This window comes from Eumetopias jubatus, unplaced genomic scaffold (assembly GCF_037043125.1).
Source record: "Eumetopias jubatus isolate StellerSeaLion01/CBP00866 unplaced genomic scaffold, mEumJub1_p1.0 scaffold_12, whole genome shotgun sequence".
NCBI classification, from domain to species: Eukaryota; Metazoa; Chordata; class Mammalia; order Carnivora; family Otariidae; genus Eumetopias; species Eumetopias jubatus.
In genome coordinates this window covers 4,117,445-4,123,962 of record NW_028274818.1, presented here as the reverse complement: position 1 = coordinate 4,123,962, position 6,518 = coordinate 4,117,445, and the positions used below count along the sequence as shown (strand labels likewise).

Below are 6,518 nucleotides of genomic sequence, written 5' to 3'. Positions count from 1 at the left end.
GATCAACTCACTTTGGGAGTCCATAATTTATGAGGCCAGTATTATCCTGGTACCTAAACCATGTAAAGGCTGTACAAATAAAACTACAGATCAGCATCTCTCTCATGAACGTAGATGCAGAAATCCTCAGCAAAATATTAGCAAACCAAATCCAACAGTGTATAAAAAGCATTACACATCATGAACAATTGGATTTATTTCAGGAATGTAAAGCTAGACCAATAGTCACGAATCAGGCAATGGTATCCCCTATATTAACAGATTAAAGAAGAAAGGTCATATAATTATATCAACTGACATAGAGAAACACTTGATGAAATCTAGCACTCATGACAAAAATTCTTTGCAAGTTAACAATAGAGGAAAATTACCTCAATTTGATAAAGAACATGTCCAAAAAACCTATAGAAAGCATCATCCTTAATGGTAAAAGACTGAATGCTTGCTTCCGTCTCTTTGCCCCCCCCCAAAAAAAAATCAGGAACAAGGCAAGAATGTCTGCTCCCGCCACTCTTATTTAGCATAGTAATGGAAGTTCTAGTCAGTGCAATATGGCAGGAGAAAGAAAAGCATACAGATCAGAAAGAAGAAATAAAACTGATCCTAGTTATGTCGAGGACATAATTGTCTCACCCCCCCCAAAACACCTAGAACTAGTGACTTAAAGTCACAACATATAATATCAACACATGAAAATCATATTTCTGTAAACTAACACTGAACATGTAGAAACCAAAATTAAAAGCATGGTATCATTTACAATTTCTCCAAGGAAAAATGAAATGCTTAGGTATAAAATGTAATATTTACATGTTGAAAATTACAACATGCTGGTAAAAGAAATCAAGATTTAAATAAATAGAGAAACCTATTGTGTTCATGGATTAGCAGACTCCACATTGTAAGGTTGTCAGTTCTCTTTAAATTCATCTATAAATTTGATGCAATTCCTATGAAATACCAGCAGGGTTTTCTGTAGACATAAGCTTGTTCTAAAATTGGTATGGAAATACACAGGACTTAGAATAACTAAAACAATCTTGACAAAGAATAAAGTGGGAAGACTCACCTGACTCAGTATTGAGGCATGCTGTAGAGCTGCGTTAATCAGGATGGTACAGTATTGGAGAATTAGATACATAGATCACTGGACCAGAAAGAAACCCAGAAATTGATCCATAGAAATCTGCTCAATGGACTTTTGACGAATGTGTAAATTCAATTCAATGGAGGATGATCACCTTTAAAGAAGATAGGGCTGGAGTAATTGGCTATCTGAAAGCAAAAATTAAACTTTGACTTAAACTTCACACTTTAAACAAATTAACTCAAAAGAGATCACTTAAATGTAAAACATAAAACTATAGAACTTTTAGAGAACGATTACAGGAAAATGTAAAATTTCCTGATTGAAAAGGAGACTTGAGCCAATGGAAAATAACACTGTTTTTGAATACAGAGATTCAAGATCATTAAGATATCAATTTTCCATAAATTATAAATGCAGTAGGATTATAGTAAAATAGTACCAGAGTGTGGTTTGCTTATATGGGTTTAACTGTGTTGAGAATGCTGTGTGCTGTTTTTTTTTTTTTTGGGGGGGGCGTAGGGGGTAGGGGTTGTAAACTGAACAAGCTGCTTCTAAAATTTATGTGAAACATTTAAACAAGCAAAACATCCCCAAAAATTCTAAAGAATAATGGCAGATAACTAGTTGTAGCAAATAAAACATTAAAAAATCCTTAATTAATGTTGACATGTAGAATAAATATATAAATGCAACAGAATAAAAATTCTACATTGTTTTCACATCCTACATTCCTCATTGTTTCACAGGAATTTCATTTGCCCCAGGGTAAACCTAAAAGAACCCAGAAGAAAAGTCAATTGAATTTCAAAAAGATTTTTTAAAACTCATAACTAAAACATTTGTCTTAAAAACTGAAATGGTTTTTAACTTTAGCAAAGTTTTCCAGAGAGGAAAGCCTCTTTTAGCTTACAAATAATGTTGAATATCAAAAGCTTAAGGATTGAAGTACTTTATATGTGAAATGTACAATGCAAATTGTAGAGTTAGGAAGTATTCAGGCTTTTCTGCCAAAACAAAATAAAGGCATCCAGGTTTGTGGAGTCAACATTAGAATTAGCTGGATATGAGGGAAGACCCAGTCTTGCACCTGCCAGCTAAGACCTGCTGTGGGGTAGAAGGGTGAGGCATCTGATAAAAGCAGAAAGGATATGCTCTCATTTCACAGAGAAGCTTCTTAGAAAAAGCTGGAATCCTGGCGGAGCAGACATGAGTGAGTGATGCATCCGGGTGGGTGGCATGGGGACACCCCACTGAGTCCTATTCATTACAGGGCCAGGGGTGCAGCTGAATGCCTAGATGTCTTCAAGAAGTGGCTGAGGGCGGGCCAGAGGCCCTAGAAAAGTCCTAAGGAAGATGAGGTGCAGGGACCACGTTGGTTAAAGAACATGACGACACCGGAGCCAATGGAAAATAACACTGACGACACCGGAGTCCTCTTGATAGATGCCACCCAAGATGGCTTCTGGGGGTCATGTATCTTCACAGAAACCAACATGGGGCAGTTGGAACCTTCCATGGACCAGGTAGGTTCCTTCTCCTCTATGCCAAGAAAACTAGAAGACTTTTTTTTTTTTTAAAGATTCATCTGTCAGAGAGCATGTGAGCACAAGCAGGGGAAGCAGCAGGCAGAAGGAGAGGCAGGCTCCCCGCTGAGGAAGGAGCCCGATGTGGGACTTGATCCCAGGACCCTGGGATCGTGACCTGAACAGAAGGCAGACATTTAACCAACTGAGCCACCCAGGCATCCCTAGAAGACTTGACCAGAACTGGACTGATTTACCCCAAGGAGAATGGGGGAAGAAGGGGGAGGAGCAGGACTTTGAATTTAATTATGGTTACTCATTAAGTGCCTTATTCACTAAATTGCCCCAGTTTGCATAGAAAGGACCAGGTGATTTCCTCCATCCATCAGACTGGGAGCTCAGAATGACAACATGAATTAAATTGTAGAACCTTCTAAAAGTTAGGTTTTTATGTATCTGCATACTTAGCCTATAAAAATTCATAATCACTCTACACATTTTGATATTCATTTCAAAAATATTCCACACTGAGACTACCGTGTACTCACATATTGATTGTGTATCTTTTTACAAAGAGTTTAGTGTAGTAACTGATCTGCTCAGCAGTTACAACTGCTAATCATCATGTTATTCAACACCAATTTTGTCTCACAAATTGAGTCTAAAATTCATCCTGATTCATTTTTATATTTTTGACGTGAGGAACGGTAAATAGTCTTTTATTATTCCATTTCTAACTCCGTTGCTTTAACCTCATGGAAGTTTTCATGTCAAAAATCCTCTTCTGACTTTTTTAGCTTTTCAGGAGTAATATTACCCAATTCATCAGAAAGGAATTTTGTTGACCCTTTTTCACATTTTCACTGAACTCTCTTTCCTTGCCTTTGTGACTTGGCTTAGGAAGGGCAGGAGAAGACCCAGTCCAAAGGATTTTTCCCGAATTCTTGTGCCACCAACTGTCCCTTTGTCCTTCTGCCTTCTCCTACCCTGCTCTGACTAGAAGCTCTCATTTGGATCCGCCTCTGATTTTTCTTCTGTTAGTCAGTTTCACAGGATTCTTTTCGGCAGTCTGCTCCCTGAGCCATCTGTGGGCTCTTCCTCTGAGCCCACTGGTCATCCTGTCCGCGGGAGAGCCATTGCTTTCAACCCCACAAGGTCGCCTTCATGTGGCTTATGTTCAGCTTGAAGAAGCAAAGGATCAGACTGGGTCTGTGCACTCTGTTCACGCGGCCAGAGCTCCATGGCTGTCGGGTGTGGCCAGGAGTCCTCTGTCCTTCACTTCCCTTCCCCTTCACCCCAGCTCCTTTTCCTTTGCTGCCCCACATGTAAGTAATACGGAAATTTGCAGGGGGTTGCTAGAAAATCTTCTCTCTAGAAGGTTTTTAGCTCATCCCAAACCCATTTCCTAAAAGATATCTCTGTCTTTGCTTATCTTTTTCAAACACAGGCGATTAATTTTTGCACAGTATCATTTCTAGTAACCACTTGTTCAAACATCCAACTTAAGGCTAAAAGAAGATTCAGTCAGTATGACTTTAATGTGGTTTGTACTTCAGCAAAGTGGACTGGTCACTTTAAATTTAAGCTTGAGATAAACACTAGAATCACACCCTGACCCTGTAATTATCTCCTGGATTAGGGCCTATAGGTGTCTGTTTACAAGTCTGCAGGGTGACTTACGTTTTTATTATGTTAAAGAGGTTGAGGAAGTGAGAATCAATTATTAGAAGCTGACCCCCAGCTTCACTTCAGGTCCGCTCTGGCCCTGGCTGTGATGTAGATTTCACCAAGGGCTTGAAACCTGGGCTCTATAACTTTACCTATAAGCTTCCATCTGGAAAACATGCATGCCTGTTTATAGGGTAGAGATTTCATCTTAGGGAAGGGATTTCCTACCCACCAAATTCCTCAGAGCACCCTGGACTTCTTTGTTTCTCAGACTGTACACCACAGGGTTCAGTAAAGGTGGTACGACCGTGTAGGTCACTGAGATCAGCTGATCCTGATCCCTCATGTTCTCGGACTTGGGCTTGAGGTAGGCGACGGAGGCACAGCCATAGTGGACCATGACCACCGTGAGGTGGGAGGCGCAGGTGCCGAAGGCCTTCTTCCGGCCCTCAGCTGAGGCCATCTTGAGGATGGTGGAGATGATGAAGAGAGGATGTAGGAGTTGAAGAAGAAGGTGGAAGGGGCTGTGAGGGCCAACAGGGTGATAATTAAGGTCAGGGTATCATTAATGATTGGAGCAGCACAGGCTGGCTCCAACACAGGCCGAACATCACAGAAGAAATCCTCAATCAGGGAGTTGCAAAAAGGCAGTCTGAAAATGGCCACAGCCTGAATCAGAGTGAGCAAGAACCCTGAGGCACAGACCGAGGATGCCAGGATGGTACAGACCCTCCAATTCATGATGACTGAGTAACGAAGTGGGTTGCAGATGGCCACATAGCGATCAAACCATATTACTGCTAGCAGGAAGCAGTTGGTGATGGCAAAGCCAAGGAAGAAAAAGAGCTGAGTCCAACCGCCCACCAGGGAGATGGATTGGCTCAGACCTACGAGGCCGGAAAACATGTGTGGGATAATGACCAGGGAGTAGAAAGTCTCTGATGTGGAAAGAACACTTAGAAAGAAGTACATGGGGGTGCGGAGGTGGTGGTCGATACAGATAATTCTCACAATGATGACATTGCCTACCAGAGTTAGGATGTATACCATCAGAAACACAGCGAAGAGTGTGAGTTGATATTCTTGGAAGTTGGAGAAACCTTGGAAAACAAAATCTCTCACCTCTGTGTGGTTGGCTGTCTTCATTGAGGATCTCAAATCAGAAAGGTAAAGAGAAGGTCAACACCATCCCTTCACACCAGAGACCACCCTGCCCCCTGGTGAGCACACAATCAAGAGCAAAGATCCAGTATCGCAAAAGCCTGGTTCAAAACTTCATGAATCAACTGCCTTTTCCAGGGACATGGTAGACTCAGCCCTAGAACTGACGTAAAGATAGCAAAAGTCCGAGCAACATTATTTGAAAGTTTGAGGTAAAGCATTCTTTTCAAGGACACTTGACCCTATGTATGGCCCATGATGTTGGTCTCAAAAATTTCTTAAAACTAGATTTTTCTAAAATGTCCACTATGTGATTAGGTTAGAAACTATCACAAAAAACTTGAAAAATTGGAAATGTTTGAAAATCTAACTTATAGTTCAAAGAGGAACTTATAATGGGAATTAGAAAATCTTTAGAACTGAGCAGTAATAGAGGAATAATGTAGCACGACATGCACCACGCATTCAAAATATTATTGGAAGGAAGTTTATCATTGGAAATGCTTGTTTGTTTTTCAAAACAGAAAATTCATGAGAATCCATTCTGAGAAGTTATAAAAACAACATTAAGAAGGAAAAAACAATAACAATGAAACAGATGTGAATGATAAAATATAGAAGATCCACAAAGGTGAAAGTTTATAAACTTCAGGTAAACTCATGAAAATCCAGCCAAGAAAAATAAGTGAAGACATAAAATCAGATTATGAGTTAAGGGACAGAAGCTTCAGACTCTGAAAGATGAGAAGTAACATTATGAACAACCTTACCTCAATAGGTTTTTAAACTTCAATGAAATGGATACATTTCTAGAAAAAAATTACTTAATATTGAATCAAGAAGTAGAAAATCTGAGAACTATTTTAAGACATAAAGACAGGAGTGAAAAATCTACAAATAAATCTCTAGGCCAAGACAAATTTACGAATATGTGCTATAAAACATTCAAGGATAAGTCGATTTCAATGTGATACATAACTTCTATTTTAGGTAATGAGGAAATCCTCACCTCATTTTATGAAGCTGGAATTATCTTGACAAACAAGCCAGTCTCACTCACAGGTAAAATTCTTGAG

At 39.8% G+C, this 6,518-nt stretch overlaps 1 pseudogene; it reads right to left on the bottom strand.

Annotated features, from left to right (window-relative positions):
- Nucleotides 1–4,489: 4,489 nt before the first annotated feature.
- Nucleotides 4,490–5,427, bottom strand: LOC148162719 (olfactory receptor 10J1-like; annotated as a pseudogene).
- Nucleotides 5,428–6,518: the final 1,091 nt, after the last annotated feature.